Below are 12824 nucleotides of genomic sequence, written 5' to 3'. Positions count from 1 at the left end.
GTTTTGTTAATTGTCACTCATTTTGTAGGGGTCTGGGTTTTAAGTTCTGTCACAGACTGGTGGAATTACTAAAGTATGAAGGTGCAAATGGCATGATGGGAAACTATAAACCAATGAGTTTGCTTTCATGTTGTGTGTGATTAAAGACATTATTCAGGACCATCTTAATAGAAAAAATGTAAAATAATAATAATAAATAAAATTTTTAAAAAAATAATAAATAAAAATTCATACTTCTGGAGCAAAAGTAGTGGATTCTGTAGTAAATTGATCCACTGATTCCAAAAATACAAAAATTTGCATGTCTATTGAAAGCTATATTAAATTTTAGTAACCAAATGAACAGCCAATTTCCATAATACATATGTTGTCCTAAAAATGCTTTCCTAATACATATTCTATCCTATTCATTTTAAAATACTTTAATCCAACATATAAGGTACCATGCATTCTCTTTACTTAGAAATTTTGCTGCTCAGTTTTTCTTATATCCCATTTTGCTTTCCATCTTAAAAAAACCAGCAGTAATCTCATGTAATGGCAGTATCCCAGCAACCTTGAACCACTTTTCCATCGTGTATATATATATATCCTGATGATATCATTCTCTTTGCTCAACACTTACATCTCCCAAACTTTGAGGGAAAAACAGAGATGGGAATGAAAAAAATGAATTTTCAAAGACATTTATGAGCTCATTTCTTAACTCATAACATTGCAGTAAAGTTGACACCAGAGATTCATAATTATCTTCTTTCCTTTTTTCGAGAAATCCATGCGCAACTGCTTTAAAAAATTAATAAGCTGCTAGTTCACTAACTTCGAGGTTTGTTTGAAGTACATTATCTTTAAGGAGTTTTTTCTTATTTTGAGGCCCAGTGAAAATTACTTTCAGTTTTGCATTTGTTATGAAGTGCGTTCATGTTATAAGGTCTCCAGATTTATTTCTCACAAATTAATCAAAATAAATCATGAGACTGCTTTTAGTCTAATTGCCAATTAATTCTGAATCTTTTAAGAAGATGACAGCATAATGCAGTATGTCACACGGATTGCAGCACCCTAAACAGCATACTATGTTTATGATACCTAAAATGAAATCCTTCACTCATCAAGAACAATGTGTTGTTGTCCGATTTTTGCATCTCACTGGGAATAGTAGATTTGAAGTCCATCAAGAAATGTCAGAAGTGTGCCCTGTAGGTCTTATGGATATGAAAAATGTTTGTAGCTGGGTACATAAGTTTCATGAAGTACGGGAGTCCTGTGAGGATGAAGCATTTGAACCAAGACGTCGAACCACTCATTCTGACACCAACATCTGCCAGAAATGTTTCTGGGTCATAGAAGATTAACAGTGGATGAAATTGCAACAACTACAGCTATTTCTGTTGGATCCGTGCATACCACACTGCATAAAGATCTCAGAATGAGCAAGGTCTCAGCTTGATGGGTTCCAAAGGAGCTTTCCCAGCAACAAAAACACAATGTGTCAGCTTGTTTGAAGCAGTGCTTACTCTAGATGCTGCAGTGAATGGATCTTTCTTTTCCTTGATTGTCACAATGGATGAGATACTCTTCCACTCTTCAGTCCAAAAAACTAAACATCAGTCTACCAAATGGAAGCACACTGTTTCACCACTTCCCAAAAAGTTCAGAGTTGCTTCAAGATGGTTGCTGTTTTCTATTATATTGATGGAATAATCCTTACATATTGTGTTTGACTTGGTGCATTATAGCCTCAGATGCTGATGCCCCATAAAACCCTTAAACACCCACCCTTACATATTGTTTACCCAAACGCACTACAGTGACAGGAAACTCATATTAAGAAGTTCTTAAAAAAAAAAAAAAAAACTCCTCTCAGCACTTCAGAACAAATGTCCACACAGACTGAATCAGATTCATTTCCATCATAACACTTCACTCCCATCATTCTGGAAATGTGCAAATATGTTTTTAAAGAAAACAACATTGAGGTTATCCCACATCCTCTGTACTTGCCTAACCTTGCACCTGGTGACTTTTGGTTGGTCCCAAAGGTGAAGAATGCTCTTCATGGCAGATGATTTCCTAGCCAACAAGCAGCTGCCTCTGCCAATGGGCCGAATATACCTCCAATAAAAACTTTGCCATGGCCTTCAAAGATTGGAAGAATAGCTGTGAAAAATATATGTAACTTTGAGGAGACTATGTTGAAAAGTGAGACAAGTGTTACCTCTGTATGAGAAATAAATTTGCAGACATTTTAATTTAAGTGCACCTTGTAAATTGGAAAAAACTTCCCTTAGGGAGCAGAATTCACTTCCTTCTTTATACAGAACCAGAGAGAAGTAATGAAAAATATTTCATATTTTATATTACTTCTCTTTGGTAAGAATTCCTCTCTTTTACTACTGTTGCACATTATATTGTTTTTCTATTGCATGACTGTCCCACAAACATAGGAAACAACAGTAATTTTTGAAACCTCCCTGTGGACTAGTGAATAATTCATTTATCTTTAAAGATCACCACAGACATTCCAAGGAGACTCATGGTACTTTATTGCATTCAGGATCTTGGATATACTTTCATGTGTTTTTTTTTTTTTTTTTTTTTTTCTTCCCCAGCCAATAGCATGAAGTAGAGGAACTGATAGGAATGCATTTCCATTGTGCAGCAAAACTGCTTTTAAACTTAATTTTGATAGTTTTGTAAGTACAGGTTGACCAACACTAATCCAGCCACCAGTAATCCAGTTCCACCGCTAATTCCGACATAATTTCCACGAATGTAATTTCCTGGGTCGGCGCACTGACCTGCCGCTACTGTTTTGGTGCCGTTGGTTGCAGTATCAGCTGCTGGCGCGAACTTGTAAACACCAGCAAGCCATTCCCACTTGTTTTTCTGCATTTATTATTATAACCTGCTCACATTTAGCCCCAGCCATGGTTCCAATGCATAAAGGAAGTGCCTCTGGTGGTGTAAAGCACAAACACCATACTTTGTCCATAACAGATAAAGTTGAACTTCTGAAAAAACTTGACAGCGGTGTGTCTGTGAGAAGTTTAACTCTGCTTAATTGTAAATTCCAGCAATTTCTCTCAGTTCCTCTTATTTTAGTAATTTTCTTTTCACCATTCCTTTTTAGATTTTTTTTTACAACACACTTGTGCAAACTTGTGGAAAAACACAGCACAATAGATGGATAATACAGTGCACTAACGAACTTGTTTTCACAAAATCTCTAACAATACTGACAAACTTATTGCAACGCTTGAGTTTATTTTATTGCAATTAGTTTTATTGCAGCACTCACTGCGCGTGCAATAAACTAATCACAAACGACCTTCATATGTATGCTGTAATAGCATCACACGTATGTGGCCCACATGGCTTCTCAAGAAATAAAGTAACCTACTGGGTTATTTTATTTTTTGAAAAGAATATATGCAACATAAAAAAAATACTCTTTTTTTTTTTTTTTTTCTTTTTTCGATATTTTAAGCGAAAAAACGACAACACTGACATTACAATATTTATTTTAGAATTACTAATCAAATTATTTGCTAAATGTTTTTTGGCCCCGGTGGAATTTTTTTCTTAAACTAGCTTGGCAGTTAACTTGTTAAAGGTAGGATGAGGTGGTTAGCTGTTGGATAAACTGTATGTGCTAAAATAACTACCGGTGATCTGGCAAACTCACTAATCCGGCACTCCACAGGTCTAACGCTGCCGGATTAGTGATAGTCAACCTTTACATGACATCTATTGGGATGGTGTTCAGTGCCTAGTTTTCAGAAGACCACTAATATTACAGATCCACATACAGTCTTCCATAATGAAATCTTTTGAAAACACTTTGTGACATTTTTGGTGTAATGCAATTTTTGTTCCTGCTTCAAGTAACTTCCACTGTTGTAAACTGCAAAAGGCATACTTTTAATTTTCCCAGTTAGCTACATCCTTAAATTTGAGGTGCAGGTAATATAGCACATATGTGAAGCCCTAGTTTTATCCTATAACAAATTTTGCATCCAGAGCACAAAGAATATGCACATTTAGTAGTATTGTACATTTTCTTCCTCTGATTTACTGTTGTAAACCATCCACACTTGTAGCTGAAATTGCTAGGATAATTCATACACCTCCTTTGCTTCTGCTTAAACATTTTAACAATACAATACTAAAAAAGTCACAGGAAAAAAATGCAATAGCTAATCAGAAAAACTGTACATGTATTTACAATTTAACTTTCTTTCTGTTACTGAGAGAGAGAGAGAGGGAGAGAAAGGTTGAACGTGTTGACTGTTTCCAACATTACAGCCATCTGCGAAACATATTCAATCATTGTTATTTGCAGGTAATACAACAGATTAGTGTCATATGTACTTCCCTAAATTGTACACTGGTGTGGAAAATTTAAGGACCAGTCAGGTTTTCACCTATAGCTTTTCATAGGAGTGGCCTGGATACGGGAAAAGCATACCAAAGGAATCTCGTGAGGTACAGAAATGATGAAGGAAACAACAATGGAAACAAAATGGCACAGAGGGACTTTATTCAAAAATGGCAACATAGCACTGGCTGCCATGATACAGATGCATCACTGCCAAAAATGGAACAAAGGGAAGAAGTGATCCTCAGTAGGAGATATGGCCACCCCTAATGTTGATGCAGGCTTTGCACCACCTGTCCATTCTTAGAACAATGTTGTTGATAAGTTCTTGCAGTAACATTGTCCATTCCTCTGTCAGCGCCATCTTCAGCTTCTGAACATTTTCTAGTAGGTGTGTACGTGCTGCTAGGCATCTCCCCAGAGCATCCCATGTGTGTTCAATGGGATTTAGATTAGCATTAGCATTAGCATTAGTAGAGGTATTTGATGCAAGAAAGCAAGCTTATGCAGCATCAGCCAAAAAAAAAAAGAAAAAAAAAAAAAAAAAAAAAACCCACTTCCACTTCACCCCTCTGTTCGTTCAAAATACCTGTCCAGCTGAGCCTTAAACTTATTTAGGCTATCAACCTCCACCACAAGGGATGGCAATCTGTTCCACCAACCAACCACCCGCTGGCTAAAGGCAAATTTCCGCACGTCTATCCTACATCTGTCTTTCCTCAATTTGAATTTATGCCCTCTCAGGTGATTTTTCTGAGCTAGAGGAAGAATCCCATCAGCATTGAGCATGCTTAAACCATTCAAGGCTTTATACACCTCTATCAGATCACCTCGCTGGTGCCTAGTCTCCAGACACTGTAATTTGCAAAACTTAAGCCTTTCTTCGTAAGAGCACCCCTTTGTTCCATTCACTAATCTCGTTGCCCTTCTCTGTACTCGTTCCAGCAGCTCTACGTCCTTCTTGAAATGAGGCCTCCAGACCTGTATACAGTACTCTAGGTGTGGCCTGACCATTGCCTTATACAATGGAATAATCACCTCCTTATCCCTGCTGGAAAAATTCCTGTATATCATTGACAATACTCCATGAGCTACTCTTGCAGCCCGTCTGCACTGCTCAGAGAACTTCATATCTGCCTGCACAATCACCCCCAAGTCCCTTTCATTCTCTACCACTGTCAGTGTAGTACCACAGAGTTGATACGTTGCTCTGGGGTTGCTGTTTCCCATGTGTAGTACTTTACATTTGTCAATGTTAAACTTCATTTGCCACCTCTCAGCCCATCTGCTCAACCTTTCCAGATCCTGTTGCAGCAGCATAGTGTCAGTAGTGTCCTTGACAACCCTGCCAACCTTTGTATCATCTGCAAACTTGGACATTAAGCTTGATATACCATCATCAATATCATTTATAAATACAGAAAACAATAATGGACCCAACACTGAGCCCTGAGGGACTCCACTAATAACATTAGTCCACGATGAGCAGTGTCCATTGATTACCACTCTCTGTCTTCTCCCCCTCAACCACCCCTTTATCCATAGCAGCAATTTGCCTCCAATGTCACACTGCTCCAATTTGTGTAGCAGTCTTCCATGTGCAACAGTATCAAAAGCCTTTCTAAGATCCAAGTATATAATATCAAAGTTATTCCCTGCATCCAGTTCTTTTGTGACTGCATCATAGTATCCAATCAAGTTGGTCAGGCAAGACTTCCCCTTAACAAAACCATGCTGTGTCTGAGCTATAACTGAAGTCTTGTCTAAATGATCCTGCAGTGCTTCTTTAACCAGTGCCTCCATTAATTTTCCTGGAACAGAAGTTAAGCTCACAGGTCTATAATTACTTGTGTCAGCCTTTGATCCTCCTTTGTGAATTGGGGTCACATTTGCACATTTCCAGTCTATGGGTACCTCCCCTGAGTCCAAGGAAGCTCTCATAATTATGGCTAAGGGTTTGCTTACTTCCTTTGCTGCCTCCTTTAATATAACTGGATAGATCCCATCCACCCCGGGTGCCTTTCTTGTGTTTATCTTCAACAGTTTCTCCTCCACTTTACTCCCAGTTATTTCAAGATTCTGTAGCTTACTGCTAGAGTTGAATACACCTCTGGCATTCCCCTTGCTGAATAACTCCTCATGTGTGAATGTCGATGCAAAATATTCATTTAGTTTGTTAGCTACCTGAGCAGGATCATCAACAGTTGACCCATCAATATCAAGTGGACCAATCTGATTCATCCCCTTCCTTCTAGAGTTTACATAAGTAAAGAACTCTTTGCTGTTTTTCTTTGCATCCCTTGCCAAGGATTTCTCGTAATCTGCCTTCGCCTGCCTAACCTCCTTTGTAACTTGGTTGCATATCAACTTGTATCTATCATAGGCTTCTGTGTCATGTGTTAATTTGTAAGTATCCCATGCATTTTTCTTCTCTGCCATATGCCTCATTAGTTCATCTGACATCCATTTTGGCCTAAACCTTGAACAATATTTCTTAGTTGGTATGTAAAGCCTAGTAGCTTCCAAGATAAGTTCTTTGAATGCTTCCCATTTTGAATTTGCTGTTGGTAACATCATCAGTTGGTCCCACTGTATAGAATTTAAATACTGTCTCAGTCCATCGTAGTCGCCTTTACGGAAGCAATAACCCTTCCCTTTACCCCTAATGGTAGTTACCTCTTTCAGTAAATCCCACTTCAGCACACTGTGATCACTGCCACCTAGTGGTTCATTTATCTGCAGATTCTTAATGCATGAAGAATCACTGCTGATAATCAAATCAAGAGTATTACTCCCTCTAGTTGCCTCCCGAACATGCTGATGTAGAAAACAATCATCCAATAAATCCACAAAAGCCCTGCTAGTGTGTGAGTAACCAGCCCCCAAATTCCAGTCAATATCTGGGAAATTAAAATCTCCCATTATAAGACTCTCTGATTTACTGGCCCACTCTATTTCCCTGTACAGTTCCTTATTATACTCATCAGAGTCATTAGGCCTATAGCACACTCCTACTCTCAATTTTGATCTCCCAATGCTTATGTCACACCAAACTGACTCAACACTGCACTGTCCAGCGATGTCGACTGGCTTCACTTCCTTAGTTTTTATGTGTTTCTTAACTAATAGCATAACCCCTCCCCCCTTCCTATCCTGTCTATCCTTTCTGTAGACGTTGTACTCCCCAAATTGCAGTTCTGCATCCCTTATATCTGTGTGACACCACGTCTCTGATATCCCAACAATATCTGCCTTTGATGTTTTGAGCAATACCTCAAATTCATCAAATTTATTTACTAAACTCCTAGCATTGGTGTACACGCAAGTATACCTGCACCTGTTTCTATTCTTAGCTACCCTAACACAACCCATGTGTTTACTTGTACCGCAATGGCTCCCAGCAGTCTCTGAAATACCATGCATCTTGTTTTTCAGGCTTCTGCTCATTCTAATAGAAGCAGTGCAAGAATCTCTTTCACCTCTGCCAGTGGCTACTGTCAATCTATTGGTCTTTGTCTCCCCCCAAGCTAGCAGTTTTCCGACCCACCTAACACTGCCTGGATAGCATCAGCAAATATTCTTGCACCCTTTCTATTTAAGTGTATCCCATCCCTGTAGAAGCAATCTCTCCTGTTAACAAGTACAGTCCAGGCTGAAAAAAATTCTACCCCTTGAGCCTTGCACAATCTTTCCAGGGCCGAATTGATAGACAAGGCTCTCATCATATACTCCCTCCTATCGTGTCTGGGCAGAATTGCAGACACTTTCAAATTCAACCCTAATTCTCGGCTTTTGTTCAACAGTGACCTGTACTTGTTAAGTAATTCTGCTGGTCTCCTACTCTTAATATTATTAGTGCCAACGTGTACAACTATATCACCTTTTGTGCCCTTAAAAGATGATATTCGCTCTACAACGTCCTCAACCTTTGCCCCTGGCAGACATACCCTGGTCCTGTTCCACCTATCTTTTTTACAAAGCATGTTCCCCGTTTCCCTGACAATAGAGTCACCAACAACTACTAGTTCCTTCGGGACCAGCGCATTCTGCCTTGGGGGTTGTCTCTGTGTCACGCGATGCCCAAGTGCAAGCTCTGGCGTTGATGTGGGCAGCTGAGAGCTTGATGGGCCCCTCAATTTAGTTCCTTCGAGGGCATCCACCCTGTCCTTCAAGCTCTCATATAGGCACACAAGAACGCCGAGTTGTTGCCTGATATCGATACACTCCTTGCATCGCGCACACACAAAGACATCCCCCTTGGCAGTATCATGTCCCGTACCCGATTGCTCTGCAAACATCAAGCAAACAGTGCATTTTATAAGGCTGTGAGTCAGAGGACAACTGCCCCCCTCAGTTCTGCTCTGAGCCACAGCGCTTCCATTAGCTTGAGCCTTTTGCTTTGCTGCTCTGGTCTGAGTCATGATTCTATTAATTTATTAATTAATTATAATTAATTATGTTATGTTATTAATTATGTTAAATATAATTAAGTATATTACGTTTGTAATCTAAGTCGTTATATGTATTTATTTAAACGTACAATTTAACTGCTAACGAAGTTCAACTAACGCTATCTAGTACGGCATACCACTATCGTATCACAATGGCGGGAAAATTACGAACGTAGCGGAGTTGAAACACGTGGAAACCTTAACCGATACTTTTATGCAATTACAAGGCCGAGTAAAGAATAAATACACCAAGTTATTAAGAAAATCACAAAATAATGTTATACTACTAAATTTAAATCAAAAGTTTTAGAAAAACAATAATTTCAAATCAATAAATAAGAAAAATCCACTTAGCGGCTTGGAACACGACCGTCTCTAGTAGCCTCGTCAGCAGACCTAGTCTCTAGTAGCCTCGACCGTCTCTAGTAGCCTCGTCAGGGGGAAATGGGCAGGCCAATCCATACAAACAATGTCCTCACTTCCCAAAACCATATCAACAGCTGCATTACGATGGGGTGTGGCATTATCATCCATAAACATGAACTCGGGGCCAATGGCACCTCTGAACGGATGCACATGGGGAAGGATTACCTCAGTACAGTAGCATGCAGTACCGGTTACAGTACCACCTTCCAGTATCTGGAGTTGTGTACGTCCATCCAAGATAATGCCTCCCCAGACGAGAACACCTCAACCGCCATATCGATCCTTTTCAGTGATGTTTGCCGGGTGATACCATGTGCAAACCTCTCGCCAGATTAGCTGATGTCCAGAATCGCTGCTGAGACTGAATTAAATTAAAGGTTACAACCACAAAATGTTTTGTGGTTGTAACCTTTAGAAATAGTGTTGGCGCTTAACTTTTGCACACGAGTGTAGTAAGATATATATATATATATGTGATTATATATAAAAACCTGTATATGTAGAAGTCCTGAACTGATGCGAAATTGTAAGATTATTGTCAAAAACTGCATAATAATGAACTAAAAGAACCTGATATATTAGTGGAGGTAATATTCATGTTGGCCAGTTTTATTATGTTTAAGTCATATAACAGTTGGCTGCCAGAATTAAGTGACTTTAGAAAAACTCTTGCTGCAGGTCCTTGTGAAAATGCTACCTCGTGACTTTTTTAGGAGGACACAATCCACAGAGTTTTGCTGAGAAAGTATGTAGTTTATTATACAATTTCTCCTCCACTTTGCTGTCAGCTATTACAAAATCATTTAGCTCACTGCCAGAGTGATAAACTTCTGGCATTCCCCTTTCTGAATGTCAGCTACCTGAGAAGAATCAACAGTCAAACCATCAAGTAGACCAATCTGATTCATCCCCTTCCTTCTAGAGCAGTGTTTCCCAACATTTTTCAAGTCCCCCCCCCCCTTTTATAATAGTCAAGTAACCTGCGACTCCCAGCACATTTACATAAAAAGGCATTTTAATAGGGTAAAGAAAACTCATTAAAAATAGATTTTGCAGAATATAATTCTAATATTTAATGCAATGGTTGTACTTGCATCTGGGCAACCAGCTTCAAAATTCGTGGCTGAGTGTTTGTTAAAGCCAACCCCATGTCATCCTCAACATTCAGTCTGTTTCTTGCCTTTGTTTTGATATGAAGTGTTGAAAATCCACTCTCACAGAGATATTTAGAGGCAAATGGAAGTAAAACTTGAAAGGCAAGCATGGTGACATTTGGATATAACTGATACATAGCACACCAGAACTGAGTCAGTAATTTTTCATAAAACAAATTACGTGCTGAGGAATCATTCTGCAGATCCAAGAATTCATCCTGTACTTCATCAGGAATGCTGGCTACATTCAGGGAAGCAGAGAATGGGTTTCATACCAGTGCAGCTTCTTCTTCTGTAAGCTCAGGGAAGTAATGCTGAAATTCCTTTTCAAGGGATTCAAGGTGCTTAGTAATCTCCTCCTTCAAATTCTCATCCAGTTCACCTTCAGATTCCTCTACCACACTGCACAATTTTTCAAACATGGCAACATTTCCAAGATTTACTTTCTGACTCCAGTTTTGCAGCTTGGATACAAATGCCTGAAGATTGTCTTGAAATTGGATAACGTGTGTTTCCTTTCTCTGAAGTTTCAAGTTCAGCTTATTTAGTTGGTCTAAAATGTCTGCTAAGTAAGCAGCTCTTTTCTTCAAGCTTTATCATTAAAGTAAGCCACAAGGTCATGTTTCCCTTGCACTTCCAGGAACAACTTGATTTCATCTTTCAACTCAAAGACACGATTGACAACATTTTCTTTCGACAACCAGCGTACAGCAATGTAGAAAAGAAGAACCCTGTGATCAGAATTCATGTCTTTACAGAGCTCTTTAAACAGACTGGTGTTGAGGGCTACAGATTTGATGTAATTCACAATTTTTATCAGAGAATCAAGTACCTCTTGCAGAGGAGCTGGAAGAGTCTTACTGCCAAGAGCATATCGGTGAATCATGCAGTGAATGCCCTTTGCTTGGGGAGCAGGTTCTTTCACTTTTGTCCGTAATCCCAACTTTGACCCTAGCATAGCTGGTGCTTCATCTGTACAAACCCCACAGACGTTTTTCCACGGTAGTCCTAGTCCTCCATTTTCAAAAAAGGTATTTATCTTCACCTTTTGTAGTAGTCTCAAGTGCACTACAAAACAGGAACTCTTCTTTGATGTCATCTGAATGAATATATTTCACGAAGACAAGCAACTGAGAACATGAACATATGTCTGTTGATTCATCAACTTGAAAAGAAAACAATGAAGAAACTTTGATTTCATTCAAAACCTGCTCTTTCTCGTCTACGGACATATCTGAAATGCACCTCTGAATAGTGTTATTGGACAGAGATATTTGACACATCTTTATCTCGCTGGCTTCCCCAAGAATTAACTTCACTATCTTCAACATGCAGGGTTTGATGACCATTTCTCCAGTCATGTAAGGTTTTTTTTGTTTGGCAATTTCCAGTGCGACTTCATATGATGCTTGCATTACTGCTGTGCTCTGGTGCTGAAAACTTCCTGTAGGATCAAGTCTCTGATGTCTGAGACCAGTTTCATGGCATCAAAAGAACTCTAAATCCTTTTTAGTATGTTCTGAATGCTTTGTCTCTAAGTGATGTTTCAGTTTTGAAGGTGTCATAGATTCAACACTGAGAACGACATTGCACAAAATGCCTTGTGACTTCTCTATGCCATTGCTGATCAACGTGGTAAAGCCAAATTTTAGATAGGCTTCTGAATATATATTTTTTTCTCCATGGGTACGGATTTAGCATAGACTGATGACGACCTACTGACGCTCTTTAGATTTTAGAAAGTGCAAGCAGTAGCTACCCCGTGCTTGACAGCGAGTGGCTGGTTTCTGTCATGGTGCCAACTAAAGGTGGTTGACTATTGGCGAAATAAGTTTGCGCCAGTTTGCATTAGACGGCCCATTGCGGACATTATTGAATAACATCATTGCAAACATGGCAGTATCAGCAAAACATATGGGGTGATCTTCAGCTGTGTTAAGATCCATATTTGACAGTCTGTTATTCACACATCGAGACACCGATTAAAAATGGATTTTGATATTGAATTTTGCATCATAATGAATGTTTTTTTTTTTCAGTTTACTATATGTAACATAGAATTATATTCTAATAAAATTCGAATTTTATTCGAATTCTAAATGATAACACTGCATTTGTATATTTTATTTTTAGGGAGTGAATCAAGATTCGCTGCAGTGGATATTTGAAAAAATATTAAAGGCCCGCCATAGCAAATAATTAAAATAATATAAAATGTTTAATGTGTATGAATATGGCGGGCTTTTAATATTTTTTAAGTATCTGCTGCAGTGGACCTTAAATCACTTCCTTTCATTTATCAAAAATCAGTGTTACAACCACTAGTACAATATTTCAGTGTAGCCATGTGCCATATTGAAATAAATAAGTGTTGAAAACCTTCGTGGTGAAATTTCCTATAAAAATAATTGC

At 38.7% G+C, this 12824-nt stretch overlaps 1 protein-coding gene across 2 annotated transcripts in view; it reads left to right on the top strand.

Moving 5' to 3' along the window:
• Positions 1-12824, top strand: part of LOC150074894 (vacuolar protein sorting-associated protein 11 homolog) — a 612407-nt gene that overhangs the window by 367601 nt on the left and 231982 nt on the right. The window lies entirely within an intron of this gene.

This window comes from Mastigoproctus giganteus, unplaced genomic scaffold (genome assembly GCF_048544385.1).
Source record: "Mastigoproctus giganteus isolate SK-2022 unplaced genomic scaffold, ASM4854438v1 scaffold_16, whole genome shotgun sequence".
NCBI lineage: Eukaryota > Metazoa > Arthropoda > Arachnida > Uropygi > Thelyphonidae > Mastigoproctus > Mastigoproctus giganteus.
Note: the sequence above shows the minus strand (reverse complement) of the source record. Positions and strands in the feature narration are given on the sequence as shown.